General features: G+C 34.4%; 1 long non-coding RNA gene across 1 annotated transcript; it reads left to right on the top strand.

The window, feature by feature from the left end:
- Positions 1-7,451: 7,451 nt before the first annotated feature.
- LOC147846867 (uncharacterized) lies at positions 7,452-11,652 on the top strand. Its single transcript, XR_015476639.1, has 6 exons — positions 7,452-7,505; positions 8,760-8,872; positions 8,997-9,067; positions 10,323-10,507; positions 10,680-10,883; positions 11,308-11,652. It is a non-coding gene; the product is annotated as an uncharacterized LOC147846867 (long non-coding RNA).
- The last annotated feature ends 435 nt before the right edge of the window (positions 11,653-12,087 follow it).

Below are 12,087 nucleotides of genomic sequence, written 5' to 3'. Positions count from 1 at the left end.
ATTTTCACTTGCAACTTGCTTTAACATGTTTAACAGTGCATGAAATGTTGTCTAAAACAAAAAAGAATGATGCATTTTTATAGCTGGATCAGGTTTTATTACATTCTGAATTGGACGTTGAAAATGAGCTTATCTCAGCCAGCAGAGAGGTCAAATCACAGTAATGCAAACTCAGTCAGAGACATAGATTTTCACTTGCAACTTGCTTTAACATGTTTAACAGTGCATGAAATGTTGTCTGAAACAAAAAAGAATGATGCATTTTATAGCTGGATCTGGTTTTATTACATTCTGAATTGGACGTTGAAAATGAGCTTATCTCAGCCAGCAGAGAGGTCAAATCACAGTAATGCAAACTCAGTCAGAGACATAGATTTTCACTTGCAACTTGCTTTAACATGTTTAACAGTGCATGAAATGTTGTCTAAAACAAAAAAGAATGATGCATTTTATAGCTGGATCTGGTTTTATTACATTCTGAATTGGACGTTGAAAATGAGCTTATCTCAGCCAGCAGAGAGGTCAAATCACAATAATGCAAACTCAGTCAGAGACATAGATTTTCACTTGCAACTTGCTTTAACATGTTTAACAGTGCATGAAATGTTGTCTAAAACAAAAAAGAATGATGCATTTTATAGCTGGATCTGGTTTAATTACATTCTGAATTGGACGTTGAAAATGAGCTTATCTCAGCCAGCAGAGAGGTCAAATCACAATAATGCAAACTCAGTCAGAGACATAGATTTTCACTTGCAACTTGCTTTAACATGTTTAACAGTGCATGAAATGTTGTTTAAAACAAAAAAGAATGATGCATTTTATGGCTGGATCTGTTTTTATCACTTTCTAAAATGGACGTTGAAAATGAGCTTATCTCAGCCAGCAGAGAGGTCAAATCACAGTAATGCAAACTCAGTCAGAGACATAGATTTTCACTTGCAACTTGCTTTAACATGTTTAACAGTGCATGAAATGTTGTCTAAAACAAAAAAGAATGATGCATTTTATAGCTGGATCAGGTTTTATTACATTCTGAATTGGACGTTGAAAATGAGCTTATCTCAGCCAGCAGAGAGGTCAAATCACAGTAATGCAAACTCAGTCAGAGACATAGATTTTCACTTGCAACTTGCTTTAACATGTTTAACAGTGCATGAAATGTTTTCTAAAACAAAAAAGAATGATGCATTTTATGGCTGGATCTGGTTTTATTGCATTCTGAATTGGACGTTGAAAATGAGCTTATCTCAGCCAGCAGAGAGGTCAAATCACAGTAATGCAAACTCAGTCAGAGACATAGATTTTCACTTGCAACTTGCTTTAACATGTTTAACAGTGCATGAAATGTTGTCTAAAACAAAAAAGAATGATGCATTTTATGGCTGGATCTGGTTTTATTACATTCTGAATTGGACGTTGAAAATGAGCTTATCTCAGCCAGCAGAGAGGTCAAATCACAGTAATGCAAACTCAGTCAGAGACATAGATTTTCACTTGCAACTTGCTTTAACATGTTTAACAGTGCATGAAATGTTGTCTAAAACAAAAAAGAATGATGCATTTTATAGCTGGATCTGGTTTAATTACATTCTGAATTGGACGTTGAAAATGAGCTTATCTCAGCCAGCAGAGAGGTCAGATCACAATAATGCAAACTCAGTCAGAGACATAGATTTTCACTTGCAACTTGCTTTAACATGTTTAACAGTGCATGAAATGTTGTCTAAAACAAAAAAGAATGATGCATTTTATGGCTGGATCTGGTTTTATTGCATTCTGAATTGGACGTTGAAAATGAGCTTATCTCAGCCAGCAGAGAGGTCAAATCACAATAATGCAAACTCAGTCAGAGACATAGATTTTCACTTGCAACTTGCTTTAACATGTTTAACAGTGCATGAAATGTTGTCTAAAACAAAAAAGAATGATGCATTTTATAGCTGGATCTGGTTTTATTACATTCTGAATTGGACGTTGAAAATGAGCTTATCTCAGCCAGCAGAGAGGTCAAATCACAATAATGCAAACTCAGTCAGAGACATAGATTTTCACTTGCAACTTGCTTTTAACATGTTTAACAGTGCATGAAATGTTGTCTAAAACTAAAAAGAATGATGCATTTTATGGCTGGATCTGGTTTTATTACATTCTGAATTGGACGTTGAAAATGAGCTTATCTCAGCCAGCAGAGAGGTCAAATCACAGTAATGCAAACTCAGTCAGAGACATAGATTTTCACTTGCAACTTGCTTTAACATGTTTAACAGTGCATGAAATGTTGTCTAAAACAAAAAAGAATGATGCATTTTATAGCTGGATCAGGTTTTATTACATTCTGAATTGGACGTTGAAAATGAGCTTATCTCAGCCAGCAGAGAGGTCAAATCACAGTAATGCAAACTCAGTCAGAGACATAGATTTTCACTTGCAACTTGCTTTAACATGTTTAACAGTGCATGAAATGTTGTCTAAAACAAAAAAGAATGATGCATTTTATGGCTGGATCTGGTTTTATCACTTTCTAAAATGGACGTTGAAAATGAGCTTATCTCAGCCAGCAGAGAGGTCAAATCACAGTAATGCAAACTCAGTCAGAGACATAGATTTTCACTTGCAACTTGCTTTAACATGTTTAACAGTGCATGAAATGTTGTCTAAAACAAAAAAGAATGATGCATTTTATAGCTGGATCAGGTTTTATTACATTCTGAATTGGACGTTGAAAATGAGCTTATCTCAGCCAGCAGAGAGGTCAAATCACAGTAATGCAAACTCAGTCAGAGACATAGATTTTCACTTGCAACTTGCTTTAACATGTTTAACAGTGCATGAAATGTTGTCTAAAACAAAAAAGAATGATGCATTTTATGGCTGGATCTGGTTTTATCACTTTCTAAAATGGACGTTGAAAATGAGCTTATCTCAGCCAGCAGAGAGGTCAAATCACAGTAATGCAAACTCAGTCAGAGACATAGATTTTCACTTGCAACTTGCTTTAACATGTTTAACAGTGCATGAAATGTTGTCTAAAACAAAAAAGAATGATGCATTTTATGGCTGGATCTGTTTTTATCACTTTCTAAAATGGACGTTGAAAATGAGCTTATCTCAGCCAGCAGAGAGGTCAAATCACAGTAATGCAAACTCAGTCAGAGACATAGATTTTCACTTGCAACTTGCTTTAACATGTTTAACAGTGCATGAAATGTTGTCTAAAACAAAAAAGAATGATGCATTTTATAGCTGGATCAGGTTTTATTACATTCTGAATTGGACGTTGAAAATGAGCTTATCTCAGCCAGCAGAGAGGTCAAATCACAGTAATGCAAACTCAGTCAGAGACATAGATTTTCACTTGCAACTTGCTTTAACATGTTTAACAGTGCATGAAATGTTGTCTGAAACAAAAAAGAATGATGCATTTTATAGCTGGATCTGGTTTTATTACATTCTGAATTGGACGTTGAAAATGAGCTTATCTCAGCCAGCAGAGAGGTCAAATCACAGTAATGCAAACTCAGTCAGAGACATAGATTTTCACTTGCAACTTGCTTTAACATGTTTAACAGTGCATGAAATGTTGTCTAAAACAAAAAAGAATGATGCATTTTATAGCTGGATCTGGTTTTATTACATTCTGAATTGGACGTTGAAAATGAGCTTATCTCAGCCAGCAGAGAGGTCAAATCACAATAATGCAAACTCAGTCAGAGACATAGATTTTCACTTGCAACTTGCTTTAACATGTTTAACAGTGCATGAAATGTTGTCTAAAACAAAAAAGAATGATGCATTTTATAGCTGGATCTGGTTTAATTACATTCTGAATTGGACGTTGAAAATGAGCTTATCTCAGCCAGCAGAGAGGTCAAATCACAATAATGCAAACTCAGTCAGAGACATAGATTTTCACTTGCAACTTGCTTTAACATGTTTAACAGTGCATGAAATGTTGTTTAAAACAAAAAAGAATGATGCATTTTATGGCTGGATCTGTTTTTATCACTTTCTAAAATGGACGTTGAAAATGAGCTTATCTCAGCCAGCAGAGAGGTCAAATCACAGTAATGCAAACTCAGTCAGAGACATAGATTTTCACTTGCAACTTGCTTTAACATGTTTAACAGTGCATGAAATGTTGTCTAAAACAAAAAAGAATGATGCATTTTATAGCTGGATCAGGTTTTATTACATTCTGAATTGGACGTTGAAAATGAGCTTATCTCAGCCAGCAGAGAGGTCAAATCACAGTAATGCAAACTCAGTCAGAGACATAGATTTTCACTTGCAACTTGCTTTAACATGTTTAACAGTGCATGAAATGTTTTCTAAAACAAAAAAGAATGATGCATTTTATGGCTGGATCTGGTTTTATTGCATTCTGAATTGGACGTTGAAAATGAGCTTATCTCAGCCAGCAGAGAGGTCAAATCACAGTAATGCAAACTCAGTCAGAGACATAGATTTTCACTTGCAACTTGCTTTAACATGTTTAACAGTGCATGAAATGTTGTCTAAAACAAAAAAGAATGATGCATTTTATGGCTGGATCTGGTTTTATTACATTCTGAATTGGACGTTGAAAATGAGCTTATCTCAGCCAGCAGAGAGGTCAAATCACAGTAATGCAAACTCAGTCAGAGACATAGATTTTCACTTGCAACTTGCTTTAACATGTTTAACAGTGCATGAAATGTTGTCTAAAACAAAAAAGAATGATGCATTTTATAGCTGGATCTGGTTTAATTACATTCTGAATTGGACGTTGAAAATGAGCTTATCTCAGCCAGCAGAGAGGTCAGATCACAATAATGCAAACTCAGTCAGAGACATAGATTTTCACTTGCAACTTGCTTTAACATGTTTAACAGTGCATGAAATGTTGTCTAAAACAAAAAAGAATGATGCATTTTATGGCTGGATCTGGTTTTATTGCATTCTGAATTGGACGTTGAAAATGAGCTTATCTCAGCCAGCAGAGAGGTCAAATCACAATAATGCAAACTCAGTCAGAGACATAGATTTTCACTTGCAACTTGCTTTAACATGTTTAACAGTGCATGAAATGTTGTCTAAAACAAAAAAGAATGATGCATTTTATAGCTGGATCTGGTTTTATTACATTCTGAATTGGACGTTGAAAATGAGCTTATCTCAGCCAGCAGAGAGGTCAAATCACAATAATGCAAACTCAGTCAGAGACATAGATTTTCACTTGCAACTTGCTTTTAACATGTTTAACAGTGCATGAAATGTTGTCTAAAACTAAAAAGAATGATGCATTTTATGGCTGGATCTGGTTTTATTACATTCTGAATTGGACGTTGAAAATGAGCTTATCTCAGCCAGCAGAGAGGTCAAATCACAGTAATGCAAACTCAGTCAGAGACATAGATTTTCACTTGCAACTTGCTTTAACATGTTTAACAGTGCATGAAATGTTGTCTAAAACAAAAAAGAATGATGCATTTTATAGCTGGATCAGGTTTTATTACATTCTGAATTGGACGTTGAAAATGAGCTTATCTCAGCCAGCAGAGAGGTCAAATCACAGTAATGCAAACTCAGTCAGAGACATAGATTTTCACTTGCAACTTGCTTTAACATGTTTAACAGTGCATGAAATGTTGTCTAAAACAAAAAAGAATGATGCATTTTATGGCTGGATCTGGTTTTATCACTTTCTAAAATGGACGTTGAAAATGAGCTTATCTCAGCCAGCAGAGAGGTCAAATCACAGTAATGCAAACTCAGTCAGAGACATAGATTTTCACTTGCAACTTGCTTTAACATGTTTAACAGTGCATGAAATGTTGTCTAAAACAAAAAAGAATGATGCATTTTATGGCTGGATCTGTTTTTATCACTTTCTAAAATGGACGTTGAAAATGAGCTTATCTCAGCCAGCAGAGAGGTCAAATCACAGTAATGCAAACTCAGTCAGAGACATAGATTTTCACTTGCAACTTGCTTTAACATGTTTAACAGTGCATGAAATGTTGTCTAAAACAAAAAAGAATGATGCATTTTATAGCTGGATCAGGTTTTATTACATTCTGAATTGGACGTTGAAAATGAGCTTATCTCAGCCAGCAGAGAGGTCAAATCACAGTAATGCAAACTCAGTCAGAGACATAGATTTTCACTTGCAACTTGCTTTAACATGTTTAACAGTGCATGAAATGTTGTCTAAAACAAAAAAGAATGATGCATTTTATGGCTGGATCTGGTTTTATTACATTCTGAATTGGACGTTGAAAATGAGCTTATCTCAGCCAGCAGAGAGGTCAAATCACAGTAATGCAAACTCAGTCAGAGACATAGATTTTCACTTGCAACTTGCTTTAACATGTTTAACAGTGCATGAAATGTTGTCTGAAACAAAAAAGAATGATGCATTTTATAGCTGGATCTGGTTTTATTACATTCTGAATTGGACGTTGAAAATGAGCTTATCTCAGCCAGCAGAGAGGTCAAATCACAGTAATGCAAACTCAGTCAGAGACATAGATTTTCACTTGCAACTTGCTTTAACATGTTTAACAGTGCATGAAATGTTGTCTAAAACAAAAAAGAATGATGCATTTTATGGCTGGATCTGGTTTTATTACATTCTGAATTGGACGTTGAAAATGAGCTTATCTCAGCCAGCAGAGAGGTCAAATCACAGTAATGCAAACTCAGTCAGAGACATAGATTTTCACTTGCAACTTGCTTTAACATGTTTAACAGTGCATGAAATGTTGTCTAAAACAAAAAAGAATGATGCATTTTATAGCTGGATCTGGTTTAATTACATTCTGAATTGGACGTTGAAAATGAGCTTATCTCAGCCAGCCCAGATAGCAGGCAGTAATCGGCCCGAGCTCGGCTGCCCTCCGGCGCCTCCGGCTCCGACTCGGCATCGGCGAGTGTTATCCGGGCCGAGTGCGGCCCGCAGCTCGCTCGCGCACATGCGGTTGTGATGCGGCTGTAAAGCACTGGCCCGATTCCGGTCAACCATATCCGGCCCGAGTCTGTCTGTAGAGTCCTGGCCGCTTCTGGCAAGGACTCGGCTGATGGCAACCGATTAAGTTCTTATTTTGTCTAGTAATCTGTTAGCTCCACGTTTAATGATAATTTGAGAAAATATTCATGGTACGATAGCAAAAAAAAAAAAAAAAAAAAAGAATATTTAGTGTGGATGGTCGCAATGTTTAGACGCAAACAAAACAATATTATTTATAAATAGATTATACATGTCATCTAGAGAAAAACTATGTAAAATTCGCTTATTTTTGCACTATTTAGCACGCTCCTGTGCTGACTGTTTTTTTTTTTTTTTTTGAAAGCAGAAGTTGGTTTCACAATAAACACATGCGTTACTAAACTCCTGATCCAAACTCCAATCCAGACGGTGGCGGTAATGCTCGAAAAAGCTGGTTGTCAACCACCATGGCACGAAGATCACAAGAAGAAAAAGTTTGGTTTTTCAAAGTTTCACGTGGAATCCGGTCAGAAAGGTAAGCATTTTACTGCTTGTGTACTGTATAATTAGCGAATTTAGAGCTTAAAACATTTCCGCGGTGTTTGGTTGTAACAGCCTTTAGTAATTTAAAACAGTTTGATACGAAATGTAACTTGCTTTAAGAAACACGACTGGAGCTAATGTATGCTAACGCTAACAGTTACAAACACATCTGAAAGTTCCTTTTCCTTTTACACAATGTTAGATTGTAACGTGTGTAGTAACTGAAAACTATTTTAATTATTTTAAAGAAACATGAAACGAATTTGTGTATATGCTAACTTTGCGTTAAAGAAAGTTTCTGTAGAAGAATCCATTAACTAACTTAACTTGGCAAAACGTGTTTTTTTCCTGATTTAACATTATAAAGTACCGTGGATGTTGAAAAAATCATTGTACAGGCGTATACTTATCCAACAGTATTAATTCTGTGATTATGTGTAAATAAAAACCAATCGTTTTGGATTAATAAAATATTACTGTTTATCCTGTTTATGCAGTTAGTCACGAAAATGATCGAAACTCGACTGTTTACTATTCTCTTTAAATTATCCAAGAGAAATATATTACTATGCACTTTAATTCATATGTGTTAGCCTATGTGAATCAATTATATCTTTTGTTCAAGCTGTAATGGTCAGTTAATGTAAAACTGAACGTCTTAAAGCAGATTTTGATGTGTGTTTTTTTTGTTTTTTATGTTATTGACAGTGATAAATTCTGATTTAAATGAATGGGTAACAATATTTGTTGGTTAAGTCTTATTGTTCTTGTTTAACAAAGGTTAGTGAGATAATTTTGCAGCACATCACAACCAAAGAAGTCAATGGCACACTCTTTTGAACGTGAATAGGCATGTTATAGTTGTGTGCTAAAAGTCCATTATAAGCTGTAAACTGCTGATATATTTTCAACATAGATTGAGCTTTTCAGACATTACATTACTAATTGCTTCACAAACAGCTGAAATGGTTTATTGTTATTGGCTATCATCATCAAACATTTTTCACAATGGTAGGTTAATCTTCATGGGTACAGAATAATGCATGTGCTTGACCATCTTACAAATCTATGTCTCAGATTCATAAGGCTGTCACTCTGCATGAATCTCCGAATAAATCCTGTGCAACCTTCTGTGTACTGATTATTTACACTATAGGTATTATATGCATTAATTAACTTTGATAGTATTTCAGGATTTGAACTTTTCTTTACGGGAGGTTAACAACAATGTGATGTTTTATTATAGATGCATATGAGGAAGCTCAACTCAAACATCAAACATCCACACGCAACTGTGATTTCTGACTGGTAGACAGATGAGGATGATGATTGCCTGTCATACATCTAAAGACAGAACAGGTTTGTTTGCAATTATTTTAAACACATACTGTCAACATTATGTCATTGATCTATTACAAACTGTGAGTTTTGCCCTGGCACTATACTAAAGTGATGTTTTGTTTTGTAAATGTATCTGATTTAGGGACAGTATAGACACATCTATACCGTGATGAAGAAAAATTACTTGGAACAAAGAGGCTGGATAAAAGGCAGGTATGAAGATTTCAGAAATCAATGCAGCACCACAAGTACCATCACCTTCAATGACTATGGCAGAAATCTTAAGACCACCATCAAGATGCACAGATACTGTACATTCCAGTACACCAGGCGTGTCCAAACTACGGCCCGCGGCGAGGCTTTTTATAAATATCAATAGAATCTGGCCCGCTTTTCAAAAATGAACGTAATTCAATAAATAACCACCGGGTGTCGCTATTACATGCATTCAATTAAGCAGCAGTTCTTGTTATGATCTATAAATCTATCTGTCTGTCTGTCTGTCTATCTATCTATCTATCTACACACAGTTGAAGTCTGAATTATTAGCCCCTCATTGATTTATTTCTTCTTTTCTAAATATTTCCCAAATGATGTTTAACAGAGCAAGAACATTTTTACAGTATGTCTGATAATATTTTTTCTTTTGGAGAAAGACTTATGTTTTATTTCGGCTAGAATAAAAAGCGGTTGAATTTTTTTTTATGAACCATTTTAAGGTCAAAATTATTAGCCCCTTAAGTCTTCAGAACAAACCATTGTTATAAAATAACTTGCCTAATTACCTTAACTTGACTAGTTAACTTGATTAACCTAGTTAAGCCTTTAAATGTCACTTTAAGCTGTATAGAAGTGTCTTAAAAATATCTAGTCAAATATTATTTACTGTCATCATGGCAAAGATAAAATAAATCAGTTATTAGAGATGAGTTACTAAAACTAATATGTTTAGACATGTGTGGGAAAAATGTTTAACTCTCCGTTAAACAGAAATTGGGGAAAAAATAAACGGTGGCTAATAATTTAGGAGGGCTAACAATTCTGACTTCAACTGTATTTATATATATATATATATATATATATATATATATATATATATATATATATATATATACATATATACATACACACGTGTCTGTGTGATGTATGTAAAATTTGGCCCGCGACAACGTTTGTTTTTTTGCATCTGGCCCTCGGCCCAAAAAGTTTGGACACTCCTGCAGTACACCTATGAACATTTACAGTCTTTGTTCTAGTGCAGTTTGAGATCAAGACAGAACTTATTGCATCTCGTGATGTCTTTGTAAGAATTGAAGACATCACTAAATTTGTTAAGGTTTAATGCAGCTAGTAAGTAAAGATCAACTAGAGAATATCAGCAGTGTCTAACCCACTGTTGTATTTACAGAAGTTGTATGAGAATAAGCTACAGGTTGATTTATACTAATCTGTTATTTTTCTTTTTTAGCACGACTGACTAAAGTTTTAAAATCATGTGACGTCATAAAGCAGCAGCTGGGCCTGATTCTCACAAAACCAAAACAGACGTGATGAAATTCCAGATGTAAACACATTTGACCTTCCTTTGGCCAATTTGATTTGGAAAAGCTTGAAAATCAACTAAAGGAGCAGCCTGAACAAATGAAGAAACTGGTAAGTTCAAGCTCTTGCTAATTTCAAAGTGTTTTAAGTTTATTTGTTTTTTTTTATTGTTTTTTTTTTTTTTTTTGCTTCGTAGGTAGCCTACTTTTTTCCTAATTTTTTTTTTTTTTTTTTACATTAGTACTTGTTCACTACTAATTATCTGTTTATCTTTTAATCACAGATGAAGTGAGGACAAATGTCCATACCACGCCACTGATAAAGAAGTGGAAAAATGCATTACAAGGTAGCTACAACTTGCCCCTGACAGGGATGGAGGAAGAAAGAAGAGAAAGCTAATGTGTCAAATGTCTACATCACTATTTTGTTTTATTTTTTAAACAACATTTTAAGTGTATTAGGATGTTCCCTGATACTTGAACAATTTGTTTCTTTCATTTGCATTTATATATTTATATATATATATATATATATATATATATATATATATATATATATATATATATATATATATATATATGTGTGTATATATATGTGTGTGTGTGTGTTTATATATGTATGGTATGTATGTATGTATGTGTGTGCGCCAAATTCTGAAGAAACATCTTGATACATTTTTAATAAACGTAATACAAATAAAATTATAAATATAAAATTGCACAAGACGTGTATATATATGAAATGTATAATCATCTCACTCATGTCTTGCTGTTTGTGCAATTGATTTTGTTCAAGTTTATTTAAAAAAAAGTTTGACTTTATACTTCTGCAATTTTATATATATATATATATATATATATTTGTTTGTTTGTTTATTATTATTTTAATGTTTTATTAAAAAATGTTTCAAGATGTTTCTTCAGAATTCTGCAGTACTTTTTACAAGTTTGACTTGGATATTTTACGGATTGTCATTGGTATTTTTAAGATGTTTCTTGCTATATCTTAAATTGGTTTCTATATTTAGGTTTATATAAAATTTAGCTGTTTTTTACAAATTTTTAATTCAAGTCTATTGGTAAAACAGGGTTGTTCTGTTTGTGTGTAATTTTTAGATTTTTTGTTTAAATCTTTCTGTGTGTCTTTATTGTGTTGTTTTATTGTTGTTTTTATATTGATATTCTTGTGCACTACAAAATTATTTATAAACTTTTAGTACTATTTTTTTCTTGCAATCAATAAACGTTTAACATTTATTTATTTTGTCATTTGTATGATTATTTGCGTTACAGAATATGTATGCAGTTTGCACTTTATTCAAAGGTTAAACGCAGTGCTTACACTTTGTGTTTACATTATAGCCTGTGTTTGCTGTTATATAAATTTAAATGGTTGTAATACCATATATCAAGTACCAATATAATACCAAAAGGTTTTATAAGGTGTATAAATACGGAGTCGCGCCAGCTCCGGGCCGCAGCGCACATTACCCTCGCGCCGATTCCGGCGCGGATGCGCAGCGTCGGCTCGCTTACGGCCGCCGCATCTGGCCCGCTTGATTCGGGCCGGAATCGGGCAGTGAGTCCACAGGCATCCGGCCCGAGTCCGGCAGCCGAAGTTGGGCCGAGGGGTAAGTCTCCGGCAGGCGACAATCTAGCCGGAACTGGCCCGAGTGTATTTTGCTATCTGGG

This window comes from Danio rerio, chromosome 1 (genome assembly GCF_052040795.2).
Source record: "Danio rerio strain M-AB ecotype USA chromosome 1, GRCz13ab, whole genome shotgun sequence".
Lineage (NCBI taxonomy): Eukaryota > Metazoa > Chordata > Actinopteri > Cypriniformes > Danionidae > Danio > Danio rerio.
Note: the sequence above shows the minus strand (reverse complement) of the source record. Positions and strands in the feature narration are given on the sequence as shown.